Below are 27,083 nucleotides of genomic sequence, written 5' to 3'. Positions count from 1 at the left end.
AGGAGTGATATGTTGTTTAGTGGCAAAGTCGTGTCTAACTCTTGACAGCCTACAGACTGCAGCCCATCAGGCTCCTCTCTGTTCATAGGATTTCCCAGGCACGAACGCTAGAGTGGGTTGCCATTTTCTTCTCCAGGGGATTTTCCCGAGCCAGGAATCAAACTCACAGCTCCTGCATTGGCAGGCAGACTCTTTGCCACTGAACCACCAGGGAAGCTGAGTGGTGGTTAGTCAGCTTAAAGGCAAACGAATATTGTGATGAAGGATATACCAGGAGGCAAAAGAAGGGATTCTTATAGCTGAGCATGGTAAAGCGTTTAGCATCCTCAGGAATTTGGGCTGATACTTTATAAAGATTGACCACAAGGGGGTGAATAGGCACCATGGCATCATTTCCTGCTCTAAGGTTTTGTATCACTTGAAATTCCCCAGAAGACTTCATAATTGGAAAAATAGGAGTGTTGCTTGGAAACTGGCAGGGCAACAAGAGGCCATGATTTAAGAATTTATCTTTGAGTGCTTTTAACCCCTTCTTTGCTTCAGATTTTGTCGGGTATTGTCTCTTGTTAGGGTAAGTGGCTTCTGGCCTAAGCCTAATTCTTACAGGTTGGGCACTGATGGCCCTCCTGGGTTCTCCTTGTTCCCAAAATGCAGGTTCACTCCCTGTAGAATATGGCTGGGAATAGGACCTTGCTCTCTGGCTGGCTCATGTAGGTCAGAGTCAGTATATGGGGCTGCTCTGGCTGTCCTAATTGTTTAATGGTTCCAAGGTCCCTTCCCAGTAGTGGGGTAGGACATTCAGGGACAACCAGAAAGACACGTGAGATCAAACGCTGTTCAGGTTGTCAAGGGAGAGGACAGTGAAGTAACAGGTGGGAGATTTTCCATCGACACAGTCACTGTGCAGCTTTTGGAAGAAAGGGGTCCAGTGTGAGAGCTCAGGACAGAGTAAGTGGCCCCCATATCCATTAAAAAGTCGATCTTCTTACCTTCCATGTCAGGGACCAGCCAGAGCTCCTCGATGGAGATAGACCTCTCAGAGGGAGCCCCCAGAATCCCTGCATTAGTTTAGCTTGAGCCCTGGCCTGTCTTTTCTCTTGTTGGGCTCTCTCTTCCTCTTCATCTTGATCTCAATTATTTTCTACCCCAAAGGTCACCTCTAGGAGTTGGGTCACCAACTGTACCTTTTGTAGTTTCTGCCTAATATCAGGGGCAGACTGACTGATCAAATATTGTCATGGCAGGGATTTGCCCTCCAGATTGGAGGGTCCCATGTTAGTAAATTTCCCCAAAGACTCCACAAGTAGTCCCTTAAAGAGGACTGGGTTTTCTTTTTCTTCTTGGGACACTCCTTTAACCCTTGCATAGTTAACTGGCATTTTGATAGATTTTCTCATCCCTTGTAATACATAGTGGGTCACGTGTTTCATGGCTTCTATTCTCTTCTAGAATTTAGAATTCCAATGGGGCTCCTGACTTAGAACTGGGACTCAACGCATAACAAAATGTTCCGGTCAGTCCCTGGCGAGCTGGTCACTGTTCCCCTGGGCTGCCGCCCAAATTCTCTGTTTTTCCTCAGGGCCAGAGGAAGTATTATAGATAGAACTATTTGGACATCTTTCCAAGGTAAATCAAAGGCCAGAGTTAAAGCCAAAAACCCTGCAATAATGTTAATAGTGTCTTCAGAAAATTGGCCCAGTCTCTGTCTGCCTTGGGCTAAATCAGTTAAAGAAAACAGCACATGTACTCTGACTGTCTCTTCACTGATTGCCACTTTTCTAAGAGAGGGCATTCTCTGATCCTAGGTGATAGGCGGTTCCACTGTGGGTTACCCCTGGGGGCACCAGTCTTTCTCATGGGGTGATGAAGGGTATATGGGACATAAGGAGGTGAAGCTGGGATTGGTCAGAGGGATCTTGGATGTTCAGTGGCTCTGAGGAAGCAGGGGAGACTGGGTTTCACCCTTGAAAATTGGGGAAGGTTAAAAGGGGCTCACCTAAAATGTCAGGAGTGCTTTCTGAGTCCCCAGGCTTTTGATTACAGGAGCAGATAGATAAAGCAGCATTTTGATAAAGAACCATGAAGACTGCAACTTAGGGAACCTCAGTCTATTTTCCCATCTTGTGACAGTAAAGATCCAGTTGCAAGATGGTATTGTAATTTAGATACCCATATTCAGGCCCTTTTTCTCCATCCCCCTAACTTACATAAAGGCAAGGCTGTATTACAATACAGGTTAAGTTTTTGTCTTTTCAATCCTTCAGGTTTTTAAAATTTACAATTTGGGATGTTCTTGGTGGCTCAGATGGTAAAGAATCCACCTGCAATGCAGGAGACCTGGATTCTATAACTGGGTCAGGAAGACCCATGTAGAAGGGCATAGCTACTTACTTCGGTATGCTTGCCTGGAAAATTTCATGAACGGAGGAGACTGTGGGGCTACAGTCCTTGGGGTGACAAAAAGCCAGACACGACTGAGCCTCTAACACTACAATACTACTAAGGATACATTCCAGAGGTGTTTCTTATGACTTAGAAGAAGATCCTCTGATGTTGAGTAAACTTCAGCCAAGAGCTCTCCTAGAAATGAAGTCCAGAGTCCTGGAGACATTTACACGGAGGTTTTTATCAAAGGGAGGTGCAATGTCTTCTTAATTCCCTTCTCATCTAAGAGGATTTTGAGCATCCTCTACTCTCCCATGGCTTCCTAACCAGACGTCTCTGGTCCACCCAGTCCCTCTCATGAGGGATCCCCAATAGGGGACATTTTAACCAGTGCCACTGTTTGCCAGGACTGTCCTTGAGGGGGATCTGTTGTCTATTAAGCTCATCTCCTATAACCGTTTCCCTGTGTTGGGGTGTATTCTGTTATATTGAGCATCTATAAAACCTAGGATGTGGCCTGCTTGGAAGTGGGCAGCCCAGTAGGTAGTTGTAACTGTAGGGACTGCCAAGTGGAGGAGTGAAGGATATCCTAGAGGTGCAGAAAGGAACTCTTGGGGGAATTGAAGGGCTTCTCTGGTGGGAAATTGAAGTTGGGTGCAGTGGAAAATGCCATGAGGGTCAGAAAATGAGGGCCTAGAGGTGGGAGTATTCTTATGGGATTGTTTTGGACATAACATAAGGTGAGACGAGACATTAGAAGAACCCAGACCCTTTCCCCTATCTCTTGGGAAGCTGTAATAAAATCAGGGAGAGCCTGATGATTCTATCTGATACAGGCAACAGCAAGTTTGGACAATGTTTCCCATGTAATTTAACATAACAAATGAACTCAGTCTAGGATCTTTCTTTAGGGTTCTACAGGGGCCCTTTGAAGTACCCCAAAGAGGCCTAAGGTTAGAAGAAGTTTGGCTAGAAATTGATATTTGGGGAGGCTCTCAAAAATCGCAAAAAAATTTTTTTAGCAACTTTACTTTTGGCTCTGCTGGATCTTTGTTGGTGTGTGGGCTTTCTCTACTTGTGGTGAGCGGTGACTACTCTGCAGTTTTGGTGCAAAGGCTTCTCGTTGTGGTGGCTTCTCTTCTGCAGGCCTGGGCTCTTGGGAGTGTGGGCTCAGTAGTTTGGACTCCCAGGCTCGAGGGCACTGGCTCAATAGTTGGCACAGGGGCTTAGTTGCTCCATGGCAGGTGGGATCCCCCCAGAACAGAGATCAAACCAGTGCCCCCTGCACTGCAGGCAGATTCTTTACCACTGACCCACCAGGGAAGCCCCTCAAAATGTTTTAAAACACCCAGTCAGATAGAATCATAGGGTAAAACAATTACTCGTTGAGCTAAGATGAAAAAAATTTTCAAAAGTAAATACAGATCACTTAAGGGCATAGGAACTCATATGATCAGATATCAAAAGGTGTATTCTAGGAAAACTTTGTTCCCTTGTGGGAGAGAAACCAAAGCCAGTCTTGTATCAACCTTCTCTCAATGAAATGTGTTTATCACATATGAAATTCTTTCCTCAGTGTTCCTCTTTCACAAACCTTCTGCTACTTTTTGTAGCCATAGTTTGCCTCTAGTCTTTCCCCATTCACAAAGTCAATTCCAGGACAAAATCACCCTTTTCCCTTTCAACAAAATACATTTCCATTCCTCATACCTTTTTTTCTGGAAACACACATCCCACTTTCCTTAAGCCACCATGAACTGTCTTCTACATTAGCATTTCATAGATTGGTAAAGAACATCTCAAAGTGGCACAAAACATCTATAGTTTTCCTCTTACAAGAAAACAAAAGTAGGTAAATTTGGACCTATTTAGCTATTAGTATTCCCAATATTTTGCTTTATTTGAAATGGCCTGGATGTTCAATGAATTTGTATCATTTAGCTTAATTTAGTTTAAATTTACCAAAATTTGAGAGTGTTTTATTTTTTTAATATAAATTTATTTATTTTAATTGGAGGCTAATTACTTTACAATATTGTAGTGGTTTTGCCATACATTGACATGAATCCACCATGGGTATACATGTGTTCCCCATCCTGAACCCCCTCCCCACCTCCCTCACCATCCCATCCCTCTGGGTCATCCCAGTGCACCAGTCCCGAGCACCCTGTATCATGCATCGAACCTGGAGTGGTGATTCATTTGATATGATACATATGATAATATACATGTTTCAATGCCATTCTCCCAAATCATCTCACCCTCACCCTCTCCCACAGAGTCCAAAAGACTGTTCTACACATCTGTGTCTCTCTTGCTGTGACACAGTGTTTCAGACAATTATTGCCATGCTGCTGCTTCTAAGTCACTTCAGTCACGTCCAACTCTTTGTGACCCTATGGACTATAGCCCACCAAGCTCCTCTGTCCATGGGATTCTCCAGGCAAGAATACTAGAGTGGGTTGCCATGCCCTCTTCCAGGGGATCTTACCAACCCATGGATCGAACCTGGGTCTCCTGCATTGCAGGCAGATTCCTTACCACTGAGCCACCAGGAAACCCCAATTATTGCTATAGAGTTTAGTAAAATGTTCTTATCCCAGTTATATATAGTTAAAAAGTTAATCATATGAGCTTATTTTTCCTGTTGATAAATTTCATAACAGAAACAATATGCACTTACTGACTGTCACTAACCCTAGGTAAAATAAAAGTATAATGCTTAAAGTTGATCACTCTAAAGTTAGATGTGTATTAATTAAACCCACAAGCTTAAGCTAGCTCTAATACCAGATATTAATTAAATATTGAATATTTCCCAGGTCACGTGAACCCAAAATGTATCCTGGTGAGCCTCTTTTATATTTTTGAGAATGTATACAAGTGCTCATTTTCCTTTAAACCAATTAAAAACAGCTCATTTAGAAGTTGATTTTTGTATAAGCATAGTTTTCCTCAAATTTAAAATGGCTCTTTTTTCCCACCTTAGTCTGGGGAACTACAGATGAATCAAGAGAGCCCAGGCAGAATAGTTACACAGGAAAAGCAGAGGAGGGAAATATGCAAGAACCTTATTATCTTTTTGTTCTCTAAAATCCCACCAAGTAACTTAAGGCTGGTTGTTGTTGTTTAGTCGCTAAATCATGTCAGACTTTTTGCAACCCCATGGACTGTAGCACGCCAGGCTTCCCTGTCCATCACCAACTCCCAGAGCCTACTCAAACTCATATCCATTGAGTTGGTGATGCCATCCAGCCATCTCATCCTCTGTCGTTCCCTTCTCCTCCTGCCTTCAATCTTTCCCAGCATCAGGGTCTTTTCCAATGAGTCGGCTCTTCCAATCAGGTGGCCAAAGTACTGGAGCTTCCGCATCACCCCTCCCAATGAATATTCAGGGCTGATTTCCTTTAGGATTGACTGGTTTGATCTCCTTGTAAACATAGGAATGATTTATATTAGAAGTACTTTAGCCACTTTAGCTTCCTTCTCTGTCCTAGTGGAGAGGCCTCTACTCATCCAGAGAAAGGGTCTGTAAAGACTAATAAGTATTGAAGCCCTGGAAAGAGGGTATGTAAGCGAAATCTATTTGCTAGTCCTCTCCTGGCTAAGTCCCCTGTTGCTGACTGGGCTCACAGGGTGGGGAGGCTTGATGTTGTCTCCTGGATTGTGGATGGTGCAGAGCTTGCAGGCTCAGTAACACTTCTGGTTGTATCTGGGATCCCTTTCTCTGTAAAAAAAAAAAATCAGAAAGCAATTGTAGACATTGCATCTGTCCCCAGATGGAGAGAATCATGTAGCACTTTCATAATATTCCATTGGGAGAAAAAGGTATGAGTAATTTCTGATCGATGCATTACCAGCCATCTGTCTCCTTAGTTTCCCCTTGGTCCTGTGCACAGGTCTCTTTGGAAGTTGAGTGTCTGGGTATAAGGTTAGAAGGGGTAAGAGATGGGATCAATGCCAGTTCTGTTATGGTCATCAAGGCTGTATAGCTGCATGGGCATGTAACATTAAGGAAGACATACTTTGAGTCTGGGTATATATTTATAATTTTTCCTTCCTCTGGGGTTAAGGACCAGGGTAGAGCTCAGTTCATCCTAGGCTGAAATGTAGGACAGGAAAGATTTTGCTGCTTTGACGCTATGAACGCTCCCGATAGCATCCCCTGCCCTCCCGACTCTGTCTTTCATAAAGCCACTGCTGTCAGTAAACCACTCACCACTCCTCCTCAGTGTTTTCTGTTACTTGATCTGTTAGATGAGACCTACAGGCATACACCTGGTCAAGGGATCTGAGGCAGGAATGTTGGCTCTGGGCTCTGGTCAGGCATAAGTGTAGCTGGGATGAGGGTATGGCAGGCTTGGAGGATAAGCTCTCAGGAATTGAGGAGTAAAGCCTTGTTCTTAGGAAGACAGGCTTCAGTCAGCCCAAGGTTCAGTTCAGTTCAGTCGCTCAGTTGTGTCCAACTCTTTGCGACCCCATGGACTGCAGCACGCCAGGCCTCCCTGTCCATCACCAACTCCCGGAGCTCACCCAAACTCATGTGCATTGAGTGAGTGATGCCATCCGACCATCTCATCCTCTGTCATCCCCTTCTCCTCTTGCCTTCAATCTTTCCCAGCGTCAGGGTCTTTTCAAATGAGTCAGCTCTTTGCATCAGGTAGCCAAAGTATTGGAGTTTCAGCTTCAACATCAGTCCTTCCAATGAACATTCAGGACTGAATTCCTTTAGGATGGACTGGTTGGATCTCCTTGCAGTCCAAGGTCTCTCAAGAGTCTTGTCCAACACCACAGTTCAAAAGCATCAATTCTTTGGCGCTCAGCTTTCTTTAGTCCAACTTTCATATCCATACATAACTACTGGAAAATCCATAGCCTCAACTAGACGGACCTTGACTAGCCCATGGTGGCCTCCTTCAATCCCCAGAATCCCTGTACTTGATGAGGGGTCTGGACATCAGCGGCTGTTCAAAGGTAAGCTTGTTAGCTTCTTCTCCTAAGGAATCGGTAGCAGCTACTGCCTGGAGGCAGCCAGGCCAACGTCAGGCCTGGGAATCTAGTTGTTTGGAAAAATAGCTAATAGGCTGAGGAACTTCTTCTAGCTTTTGAATAGGAACGCTGAGAGCTATCTCCTGTTTTTCAGTTACATAGAAGGTAATTTTTTTTTTTTAATTGGGGTCACCCAGAGTAGGAACTCTGGAGAGGGCTTGGTGGATATTATTAAAAGTCTTTTCTTATTCTCCAATCCAAAGTACTGGTTTTGTACCTGGGCTTTTGGTGGCTTCAGATAGAGGCTTAAACATTAGTCAGAACCCTGGAATCCAAATTCTGCAAAATCCTCTCATGCCTAAGAAAATACAAAGGTTTTTTTTTTTTTGTCTTTGAGGTGCTTTAACTTAATATAGCATGTTTTTTATTTAGCGATTAACGTATACGCTCAGGAATTATGTCTCAGATATTGACCCTGTTTCTCTGATACCTGTGCTGTTTTCTGGGAGATCATATAACCCTGGGCCCCACCGAAATTAAGGACTTAAATGGTGTTTTGATCTGAGACCTCAATTGTAGTGAAGTGAAGTCGCTCAGTCATGTCCAACTCTTTGAGACTCCGTGGACTCTCTGCCTCCTACTAGGCTCCTCCATCCATGGGATTCTCCAAGCAAGAATACTGGAGTGGGTTGCCATTTCCTTCTCCAGGGGATCTTCCTGACCCAGGGATCGAACCCAAGTCTCCCACATTATAGGCAGATGCTTTAACCTCTGAGCCACCAGGGAAGCCCTCTCCATTGTAGAGTACATACTAATATGTCCTATCCATACTGTAGAATAATGCCTTCTTTTATATGTATTTCTCTTAGTTCCTTTCCTTGCGCCTGGGTGAACAAGTGTGGGCTGTCCTGAAATCCCTGAGGCAGTTCTGTCCAGGTGTATTATTGCATTTGGCTCAAGTGGGGCTTAGTCCATTCAAAAGCAAACAGATACTGAGATAGAAAAGAAGGCACCCTTGAGGTTGAACACAGTAAACCATTTAGCATCTCCCATCGAGTATTACAAGAATTGGCCACAAAGGGGAATGCATAGAGACCACAGCATTATTGACTGCTCTAAGGACATGTACAATCCCCATTTGGCTCAGCAAGTGGCGGAATAACGGTATTCCAGGAGACTGACAGGGCACTAAGAGGCCACGTTTTAAGAATTTATGTATGAGGGGTTGCAAACCTGTTTTTGCTTCCAACTTTATGGGGTACTGTCTCTTGTTAGGGTAAGTGACTTCTGGCTTAAGGCTAATTTTTACATGTTAGGCATTTATAGTCTTCCCAGGGGTTCCATTGTCCCAAACTGCAGGGTTTATTGCATGGAGATTATAGCTGGGAACAGGCCCTTGGTCTTCCAGCTGATTTGTCTTTGAGTCAAAAAAAAAAAAAAAAATGGGTTACCCGGGACCTCCTAACTGTAATATGGCCCTGGGGGAGCCCAGGAGGTCTCTACCAGTGGTGGGTGACAGCTAGGGACAATAAAAGCCACATAAGCTGAAACACTGTCAGATTGGCAAGTGAGAAGCCCAGTGAAGAAACCGATGTGAGGCTTTCTGTCGACACCGGTCACAGTACAGGTTTTGCAGGAAACAGGCCCAGTGTGAGAGATCGGGACAGATTTAGTGGCCCCTTTATCAATTAAAAAAATGATTTTCTTACCTGTCACATCAAGGACCACACAGGCTCTTTGATGGAGTTAGACACTTCGTGAGAGGGAGCTGCCAGAATCCCTGGGTCACCTTAGTCATCCAGCATGGCCATCTTGGGAGCAGCTCTTCTCCTTTAGAACTGGGGACAGTCCCGCCACCAGTGACCTGTTTGTTTGCAGACTGGGCATGGACACGCGTGTTCTTTGTGACACTTTTGGGCTCTGTGGCTGATTGATTTACATTTGAAGCATTCCCCCTTGCTGGTTTTACCTCTAGGCATGTGGTTAAACTTTTTGGCCTCCTTAGGTTGTCCTGAGGTTGCAAGGCATAGCTGATAGCTATGCCCATCAGTTTAGCTTGAGCCCTGGCCTGCCTGTTCTCAGGTTCTCTCTTCCTCCTCAACTTGAGCTCAAACATTAAATACCCCAAAGGCCACCTCTAAGAGTTGGATCACTGGGGTTTGTGGGCCTGATTGTAACTTTTGGAGTTTCCAACTCATATCAGGGGCAAACTGGCTGATCAAATGTTGGCACAGCAGGGACTGACCCTTGGGAGTGGAGGGTTCAGTGTTAGTAAATTTTCTATAAGCGTCCACAAGATGTTCCTGAAAGAAGGCTGTGTTTTCTTTTTCTTCTTGAGTCACTCCTTTAACCCTTTCATAGTTAATTGGCTTTTTGATAGATCTTCTCATACCTCCTAATACACAGTGGGTCACGTGTTTCATGGCTTCTGTACCCTTTCGGATTTGTAATACCAACGGGGCTCCTGACTTGGAACTGCGTCTCCACCCATAAACAGAATGTTCAGGTTGGTCAAGCTGGTCACTGTTCCTCTGGGCTACTGCCCAAATGCTCTGCTTTTCCTCAGGGCCAGAGCAAGCATTATAAATAGGACTATTTGGACATCCTTCCAAGCTAAATCAAAGGCCAGAGTTAGGGCCTGGAACCCAGAAAGAAACTTACTAGTGCCTTCAATAAACTGTCCCAGTCTCTTTTTGCACTGGGCAGTTAAAGAGAAGGGCGCGTGTACTCTGTGTCTTCTCCTTTTGCCACTTCCCTAAAAGAGGGCATATTTCTTTGATCCTGGGTGCTAGGAAGTTCCACTCTGAGTTACGCTGGGGGCACTAGTCTCCATTCAGGGGTGATAAAGGGTGTATGGGACATAGGGAGGTGAGTTTAGGATTGGTCAGAGTCATCTGGGAAATTCGGCTTTGGGGAAGCAGGGGAGAGCTTAGTTTCACCCATGAAAATTGGGGAAGTTAAAAAGAGATCATCTAAAATGTTAGGAATACTTTCTGATTCCTGAGGCTTTTGATTGCAGGAGCCAGGTAGAGCAGGGTTTTGGTAAAGAACATTGAAGGCTTGAACATTCCAATCTTGCGACAGTAAAGATCCAATTGCAAGATGGTATTGTATTTAGAGACTCATTTTCAGGCCATTTTTCTCCATCCCCGTAACTTATATAAAGGCCAGGTAGTGTTACAGTAGAATTTGTGTTTCACTGTTCACCTTATCTGTTTGTAAAACATTCAGTCTTTAAGGATACATTCCAGGGGTGTTTATTCTGGCTTAAAGGAGGATCCTCCCATGCTGAGTAACCTGCAACCAATACCGCTCCTAGAAATGAAGCCCAGCATCCCGGGAGACACTCACTGAGGACTTTTACAGAAGGGGGTCAGAATGTGCTCTGAATTCTCTTCTTCCCTAATGGAATTTTGAGGGTTCTCTACTCTCCCATAGATTCCTAACTAGATGTCTCTGCTCAACCCAGTCCCTTGCATGGCGGGTCCCCAGGCGGGGACATTTGAACCAGCGCCAGTGTATTGTCGGGACTTGCCTTGAGGGGAATCTATTGTCTGCGAGGCAAATGTCTATACCAGTTTCCCCTATGTTGGGCTATATTCCTTGAGATTGAACATCTATAAAGCCTAGAATGTGGACTTGGAAGTGGCTAGCCCAGTAGGCAGTCACGTGTATGAGCTGCCGAGGCCTGGAGTGAAGGCGGTCCTAGAGGTGCCAGAAGGTACTCCTAGAGGAATTGGAGTTGGGCTCAGTGACAACGCAATGGGGGTCAGAAGATGAGGGCCTGGAGGTGGGAGTATTCTCATGGGATTTTTTTGGACCTAGAGTCAGGTGAGAGACTAGACAGCAAAAGAACCCAAAACCCTTTCCCCTGTTTGGCAGGTATGATTGAATTGGAGAGGGCCTGATGATTCTGTCTGACACAGGCAACAGCCAGTGTCTCCCACATAATTTAGCATACCAATGATCCCAATTAGTTTAGGATCTCTTTGGGCGATGCTCTAGGGACCCTTTGAATCACCCCAAAATTAGCTAGAGGTCAAAAAAACTCTAGTTAAAATTTGATATTGGAAAGTCTGTCAAAAATCTCAAAAAGTTTTAAAATACCCAGTCTGATAGAATAATGGGTCCCTGTGAAAACAATTATTCCTTGAGCTAAGGTGAAAAATAAATTTCAAAAGTAAACACAGACACTTATAGGTAGGCACTGGAACTCACAATGTGATAGCAAAAGGAGTATTCCAGGAAAACTTTGTTCTCTTAGGAGAGAGAGAAACCAAACCCAGTCAGCCTACTGGACTGCATCAGCCTACTCTTGAGAAAATCCATTTACCTAATTCAGTTCAATCCAACCTTAGAAAATCCTGACCACCGACAAAATTCTTTTCTCAATGTTCCTCTTCTGTGAACCTCCTACAGCTTTCTATAGCCATACTTTGTCTCTTATTCTTTCCATTAAGAAGTAACCAGCAAGTCGCTCTTTTTCCTTTCAACAAAATGTATTTCCATTGCTCACATCTTCTTTTCTGAAAACACACATCCTTCTTTTCTTAAGCAGCCATGAACTGTCTTCTATATTAGCATTTTATAGATTGGGAAAGCGCATCTCAGGGTGGCACCAAACGGTGTAGTTTCTCTCTTGCAAGAAGACAAAATAGGTAAAACTTGACCTGCTCAGCAATTAATGTTCCCAATATTTTATCTTATTTGAAATGGCTTGGATATTCAACTATTTCCTATCATTTAACCTCATTTAGTTTCAACTTACTTTAATTGGAGAGAGTATTTTAGGTGAATGTTTCCAAAACATAATTATTGCTATAGAGTTTATCAAAAAGTTCTTATCACAGTTACATTTACTTAAAAATTTAATCATATCAGCTAACTTTCCCTGTTAGAAAATTTCATGGCATAAACAACATACACTTACTGACTTTCAATAACACTAGGCACAATGAAAGTATAATACTTAAAGTTGATCACTCTAAAAACAGGCCTGTATTAATCCTTGAAATTTAAGCTAACTTTAATATCAGGTTATTTAAATATTTAGCATTTCCCAAATCTCATGAACTTGAAATGTATTCTGGTGAACCTCCTATATATTTCTGAGAATGCATATAAGCACTGTTTCCTTTCAGTCAGTTAAATAGAGCTCATTAACAAGTTAATTTTTACCTAAAGATAGAGCCAGAGATCTCATGGTTTTCCTCTTGAATAGAGAATGGCCCTTCCCCCTCTTCAGTCTGGGGGACGACAGACGGTCCTGAGAGCCTGGGCAGAAGAGTCGCAGTGCAAAGAGATGCAGACCCTCGATCAGGTCTGTTCGTTAAACTGCAAAGGCAGGTGAGGGAGAAGGCGAGCTCCTGTCTTTGCTTTGCGTTCTCTAAAATCCCACCAAGTAACGCAAGGCTGCAGTATCAGGCAAGTGGCTGCTGTGTATTTCAAGGTGTAAGTGCACCACCAGGCCCACAGTGTTGGCAGAGACTTGGAGGAGCAGTTGGACAAACAAAGCTACGTAAAAGAAGGATCCCAATGACAAAAACTTAGACACAAAAAAGTTTTCAGAATGAATGGTACTGGAGTGCAGGTATAAGGATCAGGGGAGAGGTAAAGGGAGGAGAGACAGAAAAGACTGAAAAAGAGAGAGACAGCAGGAAAACAGAGTTGAGAATACTGGGATCAAAGGACTTCCAGCCTCTACGTGATTCGAGGTTTGAACATCAGTCACTCTTACAAATGTCTCATCAAGGAGAGCCCGTGGATCAAGGTCTGTCTACACAGAGTGAGGCGAACCTCTCCCGCCTCTGTCTGTCACCCTTCAAGGGGAACCTTGCCATCCAGAGGGAGCAGGTCTCATATGGTGACAGGAGTAATGCTGTAGCTGCCTGGCGTCCACTCTCTTGGTAAGAGGGGACAGAGAGGAGAAGTAGAGCGATTTCAGGAGAGGGAGGAGGACAAGGGGAGGAGAAGGGATCCTGAATGAGGGTTCTGATGCCCCCAGGGACCTAAAAGGCCAACTTAGGAAACGCAGTGATGCTGAAACAAGACGTTCAAGTGGTCACCTGTCACCCACAGGGAAACTGCGGTCAGTGGTCTCAGAGGTGCCTGGATCCTGTCCCCATAACGGGATAAGTGCCCAACATTAGGTACCATAAATCTGATGCCGACCAGTGTTTTTGATCTTCCCTAATCAGAAATCAGTCCTGAATATACACTGGAAGGACTGATGCTGAAGCTGAAGCTCCAATACTTTGGCTACCTGATGCAAAGAACTGACTCATTGGACGAGACCCTGATGCTGGGAAAGATTGAAGGCAGGAGGAGAAGGGGACGACAGAGGATGAGATGGTTGGATGGCATCACTGACTCAATGGACATGAGTCTGAGTAAACTGGGAGTTGGTGATGGACAGGGAAGCCTGGCGTGCTGCAGTCCATGGGGTCACAAAGAGTAGGACATGACTGAGCAACTGAACTGAACCAGAGCCTTTCAGTTATCTTGCAAGTAGACTGGAGTGGTGGAAGGAAGAAAAGGAAGTTAATGGCTTTGGGTATTTAGCCTTGGGTAAGTCTCTTTGTTCTTCCTTTTTAAAATCTATTTATTTATTTAAATTGTATATTTGGCTGCATCAGGTCTCTGTTGTGGCATGTGGCATCTTCATTGCGTCATTCAGGATCTTTCAGATGCAGCCCATGTTTCTCCAGTTTCGGCACATGGGCTTAGTTGTTCTGCGGCATGTGGGATCTTAGTTCCCCAACCAGTGATTGAATGTGCATCCCCTGCATTGCAAGGTGGATTCTTAACCTCTGCACCACCAGGGAAGTCCCTGTTTATCCTTCCTGAATAAGAGCTTTAGGTCTTGGAGAGGCTCACTCATCCACCTAGATTTTTCAGGTTGTTTAGGGTCCCCTGTGTCCTGTGGAGCCTTGGGGAAAGTGTGGTGGGGGTGGGATTCATAGGAAGGGTTGGAATGTGGGTCTTTGGATTCCTATAACATATTAGTGGAGGCAGGTGTCAACTAAAAATATATAGTCACAATGTGAAAATAGAGAGTTATTTTTTTTTTGGTGGGAATGTTTAGGACTCCAAGCCCGGGAGACAGCATCTCAGTAGCTCTGAGAAAACTGCTCCAAGGAGGCAGGAGGGGGAAGTCAGGCTATATACAAGTGTGCAACTAAGGTAGCAGGGAGTCTGAACATCAAAGATCAGGTATCAAATTAAGGAATTTAGCCTTCTATACATGGGAAGATGCATGCTTCTGGGCTCACTGAATTCATTCCTTTCATATGTACCTCAGCTATCTGGGGCCAATCCTGTTCCCCGTTCACCTTAAGGAGTGGCAGATGGCTGCTTTTCGCGTTCCCCCAGCTCCTCAGCAATCAGCACAGGGGGTGGCAGCATCCACTGGATCGCAGTTTTGGGAGCCATCATTCACATTTGGAGGCCAAAAATTGCTGATTGCCGTGACAATTCTTGTTTATTGATATGGCAGGAGATATTTTCATTTCACAGTTCCTCTCCATGGTCATAAATCTGACTATATTTGGGAGACATTTCATGACCTTTTTTTTTTTTTTTTGGTCCCCTGGTATCGGGAGGCTCATCTAAGATCAGGCGAAGGTCCTCGTTGATATGTCACTCCAGGTGTTAATTTCTGGATGATGCACATTGATAAGTAATAAAAGATGTTCTGGATCCTCTATCTTCTAACTTAATAGGATCCAGGAGGTATTTCCCTTATTGCCTCTTCCCATACCTAGAATCACATAACAATTATTCTATGTCATAAATGTGATCTATTTCTTCAAGATGTTTAGCCATCATTAATTTGGCCAGAGGCCTGATTATACATAATACAAAAGACAACAATCTTAAAAGATTACAAGTAATACAGCTAATAAGGTGATTAAAGTTACAAACAGGGAGTTAAGCCATGGGCTTTCAGAACCAAACCATCTTCCTAAAACATCACCCATTAGAGGATTATCTGGTATGGAAGCACAACATTCAGTTTGAATTATAGCACAGGTGCTCCCTTGAGATGCTGTAAGGACATTAAGGGCCATATGATTGTGTAAGACAGCGTTTCTCCTTATAGAGACCTCAGAATTTAGTAGACTAATAGCCTGGTTGCTATCATTTAATGCCTTTTGAGTGAATGTTGTTAAGTCTTCAATGTGAGAAATAACATTTTCCAATCCTACTGAAGGTGTAAAATGGCTGCTATGTGATCATACCAGTGAAACACTGATCTCTTGGGTCATGGGACTCCTATTAATGGTAAATTTGCAGGAGTCACGTTTAAATTTATACATAAGTGGTCTCGAGCCCCAGGGAATCCTAAAGTACATCTTTCTGGCTAATCTGGTGGAAGCCAGGGTCATAGACTGGATCCACAAAGCCATTGATTCCAGTTAGGTGCTGCTGCTGCTAAGTTGCTTCAGTCGTGTCCGACTCTGTGCGACCCCATAGACGGCAGCCCACCAGGCTTCCCCGTCCCTGGGATTCTCCAGGCAAGAACACTGGAGTGGCTTGCCATTTCCTTCTCCAATGTGTGAAAGTGAAAAGCTAAAGGGAAGTCGCTCAGTCGTGTCCGACTCCTAGCGACCCCATGGACTGCAGCCCACCAGGCTCCTCTGTCCATGGGATTTTCCAGGCAAGAGTACTGGAGTGGCTTGCCATTTTGGACATCTAATCCAATCTGTCCCATATCAATCACTATCTTTAAAGAGAAATGGTACTTTGGCAGTTTTCATAAGACACTCAGCCTAATTTTCTAGTGTTATTTGGTTAATTATCTTTGGTATGATTGAATTGTTCCCAGCACAGGGGGCCTTTAGGCTTAGATGACCATAGCCTGGTGTTGGCCAGATAAATCCATCCCTTAAGTGAGCAAGTGTCTCTCCTAGTAGTCTAGAGTTTACTTTTTTTTTTTCTTGACTAGAATTGCTTGTTGCTGTTACTGAGCTTGAGTAACCTTAGGGGAAAATTCATATTTATGGCCAGAATTAGTATGTTTGATTGGTCAAGTGAGTGGGTCCCATCTACTGATATCAGTAGTAGCCCAGACAGAACTATAATTCCTTTCTTCTAAAATAAACTAAGAGCCATCCAGTCAGAGCCTTGGAGGGGAGAAACCCATCAAGGTAAACCAGAAGTACTGGATGCAGGTAATTGACCACAAACCCAATAATTTTATTTCTAAAACTTGCATAAGATCATGCCCATGATAGACAAAACATTTGATTCATATGTAAGAGTCCAAGAAACTAAGAAGAAAATTTATGGACAATCATACAAGTGAGGTCCAGCATCTTGTGTTAGCTGTCTACTTGTAGTATCATCTTCTTCTTATCCTGGCCATGGTGTTTCCTTATTATTAGAGCATTGTTTTAAGGTGACTTTGAGGTCAGCAATTCTCTCTATAGACCAGTCTGGTACAGGAGCCCTTTTTAGGTGGGAAATGTAAATTCAAGGGTCAATTACCTTCAGTTTTGCTGTGCATGAGCTAGTCAAAAGAACCTAATAAGGGTCCTTCAATTTAGGTTGAAGGGAATCCTTTAAGTGATCTCTTTTCCAATAAACATAGTCTCCTGGTTGTAAGTTATGGGACATCTGATCTTCATTTGAGGATCAGTTCAGTTCAGTTGCTCAGTCATGTCCAACTCTTTGTGACCCCATGAATTGCAGCACGCCAGGCCTCCCTGTCCATCACCAACTCCCGGAGTTCACTCAAACTCACATCCATCGATTGGTGATGCCATCCGACCATCTCATCCTCTGTCGTCCCCTTCTCCTCCTGCCCACAATCCCTCCCAGCATCAGAGTCTTTTCAGGTGCGTCAACTCTTCACGTCAGGTGGCCAAAGTACTGGAGTTTCAGCTTTAGCATCAGTCCTTCCAGTGAACACTCAGGACTGATCTCCTTTAGGATGGACTGGTTGGACCTCCTTGCAGTCCAAGGGACTCTCAAGAGTCTTCTCCAACACCACAGTTCAAAAGCATCAATTCTTTGGCAGTCAGCTTTCTTCACAGTCCAACTCTCACATCCATACATGACCACTGGAAAAACCATAGCCTTGACTAGATGGACCTTTGTTGGAAGAGTAATGTCTCTGCTTTTGAATATGCTATCTAGGTTGGTCATAACTTTTCTTCCAAGGAGTAAGCGTCTTTTAATTTCATGGCTGCAATCACCATCTGCAGTGATTTTGGAGCCCCCCAAAATAAAGTCTGACACTGTTTCCACTGTTTCCCCATCTATTTCCCATGAAGTGATTGGACCAGATGCCATGATCTTCATTTTCTGAATGTTGAGCTTTAAGCCAACTTTTTCACTCTCCTCTTTCATTTTCATCAAGAGGCTTTTTAGTTCCTCTTCACTTTCTGCCATAAGGGTGGTGTCATCTGCATATCTGAGGTTATTGATATTTCTCCCGGCAATCTTGATTCCAGCTTGTGCTTCTTCCAGCCCAGCGTTTCTCACGATGTACTCTGCATAGAAGTTAAATAAGCAGGGTGACAATATACAGCCTTGATGTACTCCTTTCCCTATTTGGAACCAGTCTGTTGTTCCATGTCCAACTGTTGCTTCCTGACTTGTGTATAGGTTTCTCAAGAGGATAGATTACTGCAGTAAGGTTTAGAAACAAGTTTAGAATGACTTGCCAATAAGTTGATTAAACCCTTGCAATAATATATCTCCCTTAAGTAATGTCGGATCATATAGTCCTTCATCCAATCTCATTGGTCTCCCTGTAATAATCACAAAGGGAGATATATGATGTTTGCCAAAGGAGTGGATATGAGGTTGTAGAGAACCAATGGAAGGGCCTGAGGCAAAGGTAAGGAATAAGAAAGTCATAATTTTAGCCAACTGAGTTTTAATTGTTCCATTTGTCCTGTTCACTAACCTAGAAGACCCGGGCTGAGAGACACAATGGAAATGTTGCATAATCGGCCAAAGTTTACAAATTTCCTTAACAGCGTGTCCAGAAAAATGGGTCCCTCTGTCGCTATGTAGTTCAGAGGAGATTCCCCAGATGGGAATCCCTCTAAAAGCAGCTTCCCTACTGATGGTGCTGTGGCCCTTCTGCATGGTTAAAGATTTAAGTACAATGCACTTAGGAAACTTGGATATTTTTGCGATGTATAACATCTTAGTATAATCACTAGAATTATGACTGATAATATTATATCAGGACATGTCAGATGTTAAGGATTCCATATATATTTTGGAATATCTGTATTAATGATATTTATTTATATATTACAACCTAAAGTTTGTTTTCAATCACTTGATAATGTTTTTAAATTAAAAATACCAAATAAACTTAGCTTAACGTTCATCTCTGAGGTTCCTCAGAGATGTTTCTTTGAAGCATCCATCCCAGAGTCAGCTGGAGGCTAAAAAGTGTAGTTAGATTTTGATATTTGGGAAGTTTGTCAGAAATAGCAAAAAGATTTTAAAACACAGAATCATAGGTCCCTGAAACAATATCTATTCATTTAACCAAGATCACAAAGAAAATAAATGTAGATCATTTAAAGGCACAGAAACGCACACAAACTTTTATTGAAATTGACACTTAAAACAGACAGAAATAAAGTTTCCAGTCTTGTATTAGCTTAGTTAACTTCAATTTAAATTTAGTTAATCCTGACTATCTATAAAACTTTTCCCACAGAGTTCCTCTTTATAATCTCTCATCACTTTTTGTATCCAGCCTGTTTTTCACTTTTCATCCAAATAAAATCAACCAGCTCATTTTTTTTTACTAAAATTTAATTTCTCATATCTTCTTTACTAAAAACATGCATTTTATTTCCTACTGAATTTGAAAAGTTACTGTATTATTTCTAATAGCTTTAATTACATGTTTAAATTAGAATCCTCAACTTTTAAAACTTCAATTTTAGTAAAACTGAGAAATAGGCAACTATGTACTGTCTTTACATTAGCATTTTACAAATTGGTGAACTTAAACATCAGTGATAATTTTTAAAAACATTTGTTTTCTTGTAGAGAACAGCTTAAGTGATACCAAACATTTTCATTGGTATTTTCAAATACTTTTTTTTTAAGTAATTGAAGTCTTAATATCTTTAAAATAAATAAATTTTCATCACTTATCTTCAGTTGGCACAGCTTTAGAATCTTAAGTTGCCAAACATCTGGAAAGATATTAATTAGACATTTCTAAAATATGCTTTGAAGTTTTATTCCAAAGTTTTTATCTTATTTACGTTTATCTTGAAGTTTCATCGTGTTCAGTTATTTTATTGAAAGAGATTAGTAAGGTCTTATTTATTAAACCTAAGTACAGTAATGTATTATACTTAATTTTGATGACTCTTAATTGACCTCTATATTAATTTAGATCTACAAGCTTTAACCATTACTATCATGTATCAACTTAATATTGAATATTTCCCAGTTCAATGAACCTGAAAGTCATCTGGCCAGTTTTTTTTTTTTAAATAAGCTCTTTTTATTAAAATTAGATAGAGCTCTTTATAAATTCAACTTTAATAATATCTTTTTGAAGTAGAGATATCTCATATGTATAATGTGCACACAGACATAACAAACTAGACATCTCATGGCTTTACTTTTAGATATGAACAAAGTATTCAGTTCAGTTCAGTCACTCACTCATGTCTGACTCTTTGCGACCCCTGGGATTGCAGCACACCAGGCCTCCCTGTCCATCACCAACTCCCGGAGTTTACCCAAACTCATGTCCATCGAGTCAGTGATGCCATCTAACCATCTCTTACTCTGTCGCCCCTTCTCGTCCTGCCCTCAATCTTTCCCAGCATCAGGGTCTTTTCAAATGAGTCAGCTCTTCGCATCAGGTGGCCAAAGTATTGGAGTTTCAGCTTCAACATCAGTCCTTCCAATGAACACCCAGGACTGATCTCCTTTAGGATGGACTGGTTGGAACTCCTTGTAGTCCAAAGGACTCTCAAGAGTCTTCTCCAACACCACAGTTCAAAAGCATCAATTCTTTGGCACTCAGCTTGCTTTATAGTCCAACTCTCACATCCATACGTGACCACTGGAAAAACCATAGCCTTGACTAGATGGACCTTTTTTGACAAAGTAATGTCTCTGCTTTTTAATATGCTGTCTAGGTTGGTCATAACTTTCTTTTCAAGGAGTATGCATCTTTTAATTTCATGGCTGCAATCACCATCTGCAGTGATTTTGGAGCCCCCCAAAATAAAGTCAGCCACTGTTTCCCCATCTATTTCCCATGAAGTGATGGGACCAGATGGCATGATCTTAGTTTTCTGAATGTTGAGCTTTAAGCCAACTCTTTCACTCTCCTCTTTCACTTTCATCAAAAGGCTCTTTAGTTGTTCTTCACTTTCTGCCATAAGGGTGGTGTCATCTGCATATCTGAGGTTATTGATATTTCTCCCAACAATCTTTTTTTTTTTTTTTGATTCCAGCTTGTGCTTCATCCAGCCCAGTGTTTGTCATGATGTACTCTGCATAGAAGTTAAATAAGCAGGGTGACAATATACAGCCTTGACGTACTCCTTTTCCTATTTGGAACCAGTCTGTTGTTCCATGTCCAGTTCTAACTGTTGCTTCCTGACCTGCATACAGGTTTCTCAAGAGGCAGGTCAGGTGGTCTGGTATTCCCATCTCTTTCAGAATTTTCCACAGTTTATTGTGATCCACACAGTCAAAGGCTTTGGCATAGTCAAGAAAGCAGAAATGGATGTTTTTCTGGAACTCTCTTGCTTTTTTGATGATCCAGCAGATGTTGGCAATTTGATCTTGCCCTTTCTAAAACCAGCATGAACACCTGGAAGCTCACGGTTCACATATTGCTGAAGCCTGGCTTGGAGAATTTTGAGCATTACTTTATTAGCATGTAAGATGAGTGCAATTGTGCAGTAGTTTGAACATTCTTTGGCATTGCCTTTCTTTGGAATTGGAACAAAGTATTACAATATTGATGTAATTTTACTAGTTAACATTTAGAATACCTTAAGGTTGCTTGCTCAGATGATTAAGGTTTAGTATTAGTAAGCTTTGGCTGAGGGAACATTCTTAATAGTTTAGATTTAAAATTGCCTCTTTTGCCCCTTGGTTTGCAGGTCTGGCCTGCTTATTTGGGCCTAATATAGGTCCTTGAGGCTTCTATTCATATTCTGGCATAGACATTTGTGAGACAAAGACAGTTGTTTAGTTGCTGAAATCAATGGCAAGATTTTTATCAAACTGAAATGTAATTTACCAAGTTCAATGTTTTATAACTTTCAGTTCTGTTCAGTTCAGTTGCTCAGTCATAACCAACTTTTTGCAACCCCATGGACTGCAGCACACCAGACTTCCCTGTCCATCACCAATACCCGGGGCTTGTTCAAACTCATGTCCATCAAGATGGTGACGCCATCCAACCATCTCATCCTCTGTCATCCCTTTCTCCTCCTGCCTTCTATCTTTCTCAGCATCAGGGTCTTTTCAAATGAGTTCTTTGCATCAGGTAGCCAAAGTATTGCAGCTTCAGCTTCAGCATCAATCCTTCTAATGAATATTCAGGACTGATTTCCTTTAGGATGGACTGTTTGGATCTCCTTGCTGTCCAAGGGACTCTCAAGAGTCTTCTCTAACACCACAGTTCGGAAGAATCAATTCTTCAGTGCCCAGCTTTCTTTATAGTCCAACTCTCACATCCATACATCACTACTGGAAAAACTATAGCTTTGACTAGTGGACCTTGGTCAGCAAAGTGATGTCTCTGCTTTTTAATATGCTGTCTAGGTTGGTCATCACTTTTCTTCCAAGGAGCAAGTGTCTTTTAATTTCATGCCTGTGGTCACCATCTGCAGTGATTTTAGATCCCAAGAAAATAGTCTGTCATGGTTTCTGTTGTTTCCCCATTTATTTCCCATGAAATGATGGGATTGGATGCCATGATCTTTATTTTTGAATGTTGAGTTTTAAGCCAGCTTTTTCACTCTCCTCTTTCACTTTCAAGAGGCTCTTTAGTTCTTTTTCACTTTCTGCCATAAGAGTGGTGTCATCTGCATATCTGAGGTTATTGATATTTCTCCCAGCAATCTTGATTCCAGCTTGTGCTTCATCCAGCCCAGCATTTCTCATGATGTACTCTGCATAGAAGTTAAATAAGCAGAGTGACAATATACAGCCTTGACGTACTCCTTTCTCAATTTGGAACCAGTCTGTTGTTCATGTCTGGTTCTAACTGTTGCTTCTTGACCTGCATACAGATTTCTCATTGTTATTTCCTTAGTGGCAGGTAAGGTGGTCTGGTATTCCCATCTCTTTAAAAATTTTCCACAGTTTGTCATGATCCACACAGTCAAAGGCTTTGGCATAGTCAACAAAGCAGAAATAGATGTTCTTCTGGAACTCTCTTGGTTTTTCTGTAATCTAAAGGATGTTGGCAGTTTGATCTCTGGTTTCTCTGCCTTTTCTAAATCCAGCCTGAACATCTGAAAGTTCTTGGTTCATGTACTATTGAAGCCTAGCTTGGAGAATTTTGAGTATTACTTTGCTAGCATGTGAGATGAGTGCAATTGTGTGGTAGCTTGTAACTTTAGAGTTTTAATTTATCATGTCTTCAAAGGTTTGTATAAAGCACTTAGCAAAGATTTTTCTGAGTTTATAAATTAAAGCAAAGTCACTTTAAAAAAATTAACCCTTGAATGTTAGTCCCCAGTTTACTTATTTCGTATGACTGAGGTAACTATTGGTTTCCTTAGTACATTTAGTTCTTATTTCCTTAGTGGCAATCTATACGCCTTGCTTGAAAGTGAAAGTCGCTCAGTCGTGTCCGACTCTTTGCAACCCTATGGACTATAGAGTCCATGAAATTCTCCAGGCCAGAATACTGGAGTGGGTAGCCTTTTTCTCCTCCAGGGAATCTTCCCAACCCAGAGATCGAACCCAGTTCTCCTGCATTGTAGGTGGGTTCTTTACCAGCTGAGCCACAAGGGAAACCCAAGAATACTGGAGTGGGTAGCCTATCCCTTCTCCAGCAGATCTTGGAATTGAACCAGGGTCTCCTGCATTGCAGGTGGGTTCTTTACCAATTGAGCTATCAGGGAAGCCCATATGCCTCGTTTATCCCACAGTATAATTAAATAAGAGCTGTTAACACATTATATTGGAGAAGGCAGTGGCAACCCACTCCAGTACTCTTGCCTGGAAAATCCCATGGATGGAGAAGCCTGGTGGGCTGCAGTCCATGGGGTCGCTAAGAGTCGGACACGACTGAGCAACTTCACTTTCACTTTTCACTTTCATGCATTGGAGAAGGAAATGGCAACCCACTCCAGTACTCTTGCCTGGAGAGTCCCAGGGATGGGGGAGCCTGGTAGGCTGCCATCTCTGGGGTCGCACAGAGCTGGACACGACTGAAGCGACTTAGCAGCAGCACCTTATATAAAGACCATTTATATATGCCAGTTTATATTGTCGTTGTTCAGTCACTCAGTCACATCCAACTCTTTGCGACACCATGGACTGCAGCACACCATTCTTTCCTGTCCTTCACCAAGGGACTTGCAAGAGTTGTCTCCAGCACCACAGTTTGAAAGCATCAATTCTTTGGCACTCAACCTTCTTTATGGTCCGACTCTCACATCCATACATGACTACTAGAAAAACCATAGCTGACTAGATGGACCTTTGTCGGCAAAGTAATGTCTCTGCTATTTAATATGCTGTCTAGGTTTGCCCATCTTTCTCCTTGGTTGCTCCTTGGTCTCGCACACAGGTCTTTTCAGAGGCTGAGTATCTGAGTATAATGGTAGAAGGGGCAATGGATGGGATCAGTATCATTCCTATTATGGCATCAAGGCTGCTTTCTTTGCTTCCCAATCAGCCCTGGGGGTTCCTTGGATAATTTGAGAAATTCCCTTTTGGTGCCTGTTTTGGTGTTTGAGCTGCTTCTGTGAAATGTAGAATCTCAGCCTCATATTTTATAGAAGAATTTCTTTTACAAGTTCTCTTTTTCCCCTGATAGCTGTGTGGGCATGTAAAACAAGGATGGCATATTTTGAGTCTATCTCTCCTTCCTCTAGGGTTAAGGCTCAGGGTAGAGCTATCAGGGCGTCCTTCTGGCCTGAAGTGTTGGGCAGGAAGGGTTTTGTGTCTCTGATACTAGGAGTGTTCACTGTGGCATCCCCTGCCCTCCTGACTGTGTCCTTCATGAAGCTACTGCCATCAGTAATGATTCTTCCCCAGAATTTTCTATTTCCTCAGTTAGATTAGACCTACTGGCATTAAACCTGGTCAGGGGATGTGAGGCAAGAATGTGTCAGCTCTGGGCTCTCACCAGGCATAAGCGTAGCCTGGATGAGGATGTGGTTAAGTTTTGTGGGTTAGCTCTCGGGAGTCAAGGAGCATGGCGTGTTATTAGTAAGGCAGCCTTCAGTTAGCCAATAGAGGCCTTTAATCTCTGGAATCCCTTGCCCTTGATAAGGTGTATAGACTTCCTGTGGGTGTCTAAAAGTAAGCTTGTGAGTTTCTTTTCCTAATAAAGCAGTAGTAGCTACTGCCCAGAGGCAGCCAGGCCAATCTTGGGCCATGAAATGTAGTTTTTGGAAAAATACCTAATAAGCTGAGGAACTTGCCCAGTTTCTGTATGAGAACCCCAGAGCTGTGCCTTACTTTTCAGCCATATATAAGATGAAGGGCCTTTTCTGGCTGGGGTGACCTACAGCAGGGGCTTTGGTGAGGGCCTGCTTGATATCATTAAGAGCCTTTTCCTGTTCCCCTCATTCTAAAGTAATAATTTTGAACCTGAGCCTTAGTGACTTCATGTAGAGGCTTAGCCATTAGCCCAAATTTTGGAATCCAAATTCTGCAAAATCCTACCATGCACATAAAGGTACAGAGATGTTTCTTTGTCTTCGGAGTTGTTGTTACTGAGTCTCTAAGCTGTGTCCAACTCTGTTCATGGGATTTTCCAGGCAAGAATACTGGAGTGGGTTGCCATTTCCTTCTCCAGGGGATCTTCCCAAACCAGGGATTGAACCTGTGTCTCCTGTGTTGCAGGCAGATCTTTGGAGCACTTAGGCCTGAATATAGCTTGTTTTCTATATGGAGGTAACTGTCTATTTCTGAGGTTGGTCGTATAGTCCAGATATTTACCTCATTGCTTTGACATTTGTTGTACCTTTGAGAGGCTCTGTAGCGCCCCCAAAATTAAGGACTTAAGTGGTCTTTTCATCTGAGCCCTCCATGGTGAAGTACATATTAATATATCATGCACATACTGTAGAATAGCCTGTTCTTTGAGGTGTATCTCACAGAATTGTTTTCCTAGGCCCTGGGAGATCAAGTGTGGACTTGCCTGAAACTCCTCAAGGCCATACTGTCCAGGTGTATTTTTACCTTTGGCCTAAGTAGTGGTTAGTCCACTCTAAGGCAAACATAAGGAGGGATAGGCTGGATGAGGTTGAGCACAGTAAAGCCTAGGCATCCTCAGGGATTCAAGGTGATATTTCATAAGGATTGGCCATAAAGGGGTGAATAAGGACCACAGCATCATTTCCTGCTCTAAGTTTTTCTACCGCTCGATATTCCCTGGGAGACTTAACGATGGGAAAAATAGTAATATTGCATGGAGACTGTCAGGGCCCCAAGAGGCCATGAGTTAAGAATTTATTTATGAGGGCTTGTAAACCAATTTAATGGGATTATTGTCTCTTGTTAGGCTTAGGCCAGAAGCCACTTACCCTAATTCTTACAGGTTGGGCACTGATGGCCCTCCTGGGTTCTCCTTATTCCCAAAATGCAGGCTCACTCCCTGTAGAATATGGCTGGGAATAGGACCTTGCTCTTCTGGTTGGTCTCGTGTAGTCAGAGTCAGTATATGGGGCTGGTCCAGCTGTCCTAATTGTTTAATGGTCCCAAGGAGCCTAGGAGGTCCCTCCTCAGTAGTGGGTTAGGACACTGAGGGACAACCAAAGGCACGTGAGATCAAATCTGTTCAGGTTGTCAAGGGAGAGGCCAGCGAAGTAACATGTGGGAGGCTTTCCATTGACACCAGTCCCTGTGCAGCTTTTGAGGAAAGGGGCCCACTGTGAGAGATCAGGACAGAGTAAGTGGCTCCCATATCCATTAAAAAACCAATCTTCCTACCTGCCACATTAGGGACCATCCAGAGCTCCTTGATAGAAATAGACATCTCAGAGGGAGCCCCCAGAATCACCCCATCAGTTTAGCTTGATCCCTGGCCTGTCTTTTCTCACTTTGGGCTCTCTCTTCCTCTTCAGCCCTATCTCAATTATTGAAAATGCTAAAGGCCACCTCTAGGAGTTGGGTCATTGGGGTTTGTGACCTAATTTTAACTTCTATAGTTTCTACCTAATACCAGGGGCAGATTGACCAAATGTTGTGCCACCAGGGGTTGACCCTCAGGAGGGTAGGGGTCAATGTTAGTAAATTTTCTACAAGCCTCCACAAGCCGTTCCTGAAAGAGAGCTTTGTTTTCTTTTTCTTATTTGTTGTTGTTCAGTCACTGAGTGTGTCTACCTCTTCGGGACCCCATGGACTGCAGCATGCTAGGCCCCCCGTCTTTCACTATCTCCTGGAGTTTGCTCAAACTCGTTTTCATTGAGTCAGTTATGCCACCCAACCATTTCATCCTTTGTATGCCCTTCTCCTCCTGTCCTCAATCTTTCCCAGCATCAGGGTCCTTTCCAATGAGTCAG

General features: G+C 42.9%; 1 long non-coding RNA gene across 3 annotated transcripts in view; it reads left to right on the top strand.

Moving 5' to 3' along the window:
• The window catches only part of LOC147343661 (uncharacterized), an 81,433-nt gene that overhangs the window by 33,367 nt on the left and 20,983 nt on the right, over positions 1-27,083 (top strand). The gene's annotated exons all lie outside the window — the stretch shown is intronic.

Source organism: Bos grunniens, chromosome 27 (assembly GCF_055505025.1).
Source record: "Bos grunniens cultivar Pamir isolate PY7600 chromosome 27, Bosgru_T2T1.0, whole genome shotgun sequence".
Taxonomy (NCBI): Eukaryota; Metazoa; Chordata; class Mammalia; order Artiodactyla; family Bovidae; genus Bos; species Bos grunniens.
This window is presented reverse-complemented; position numbering and strand designations above follow the sequence as displayed.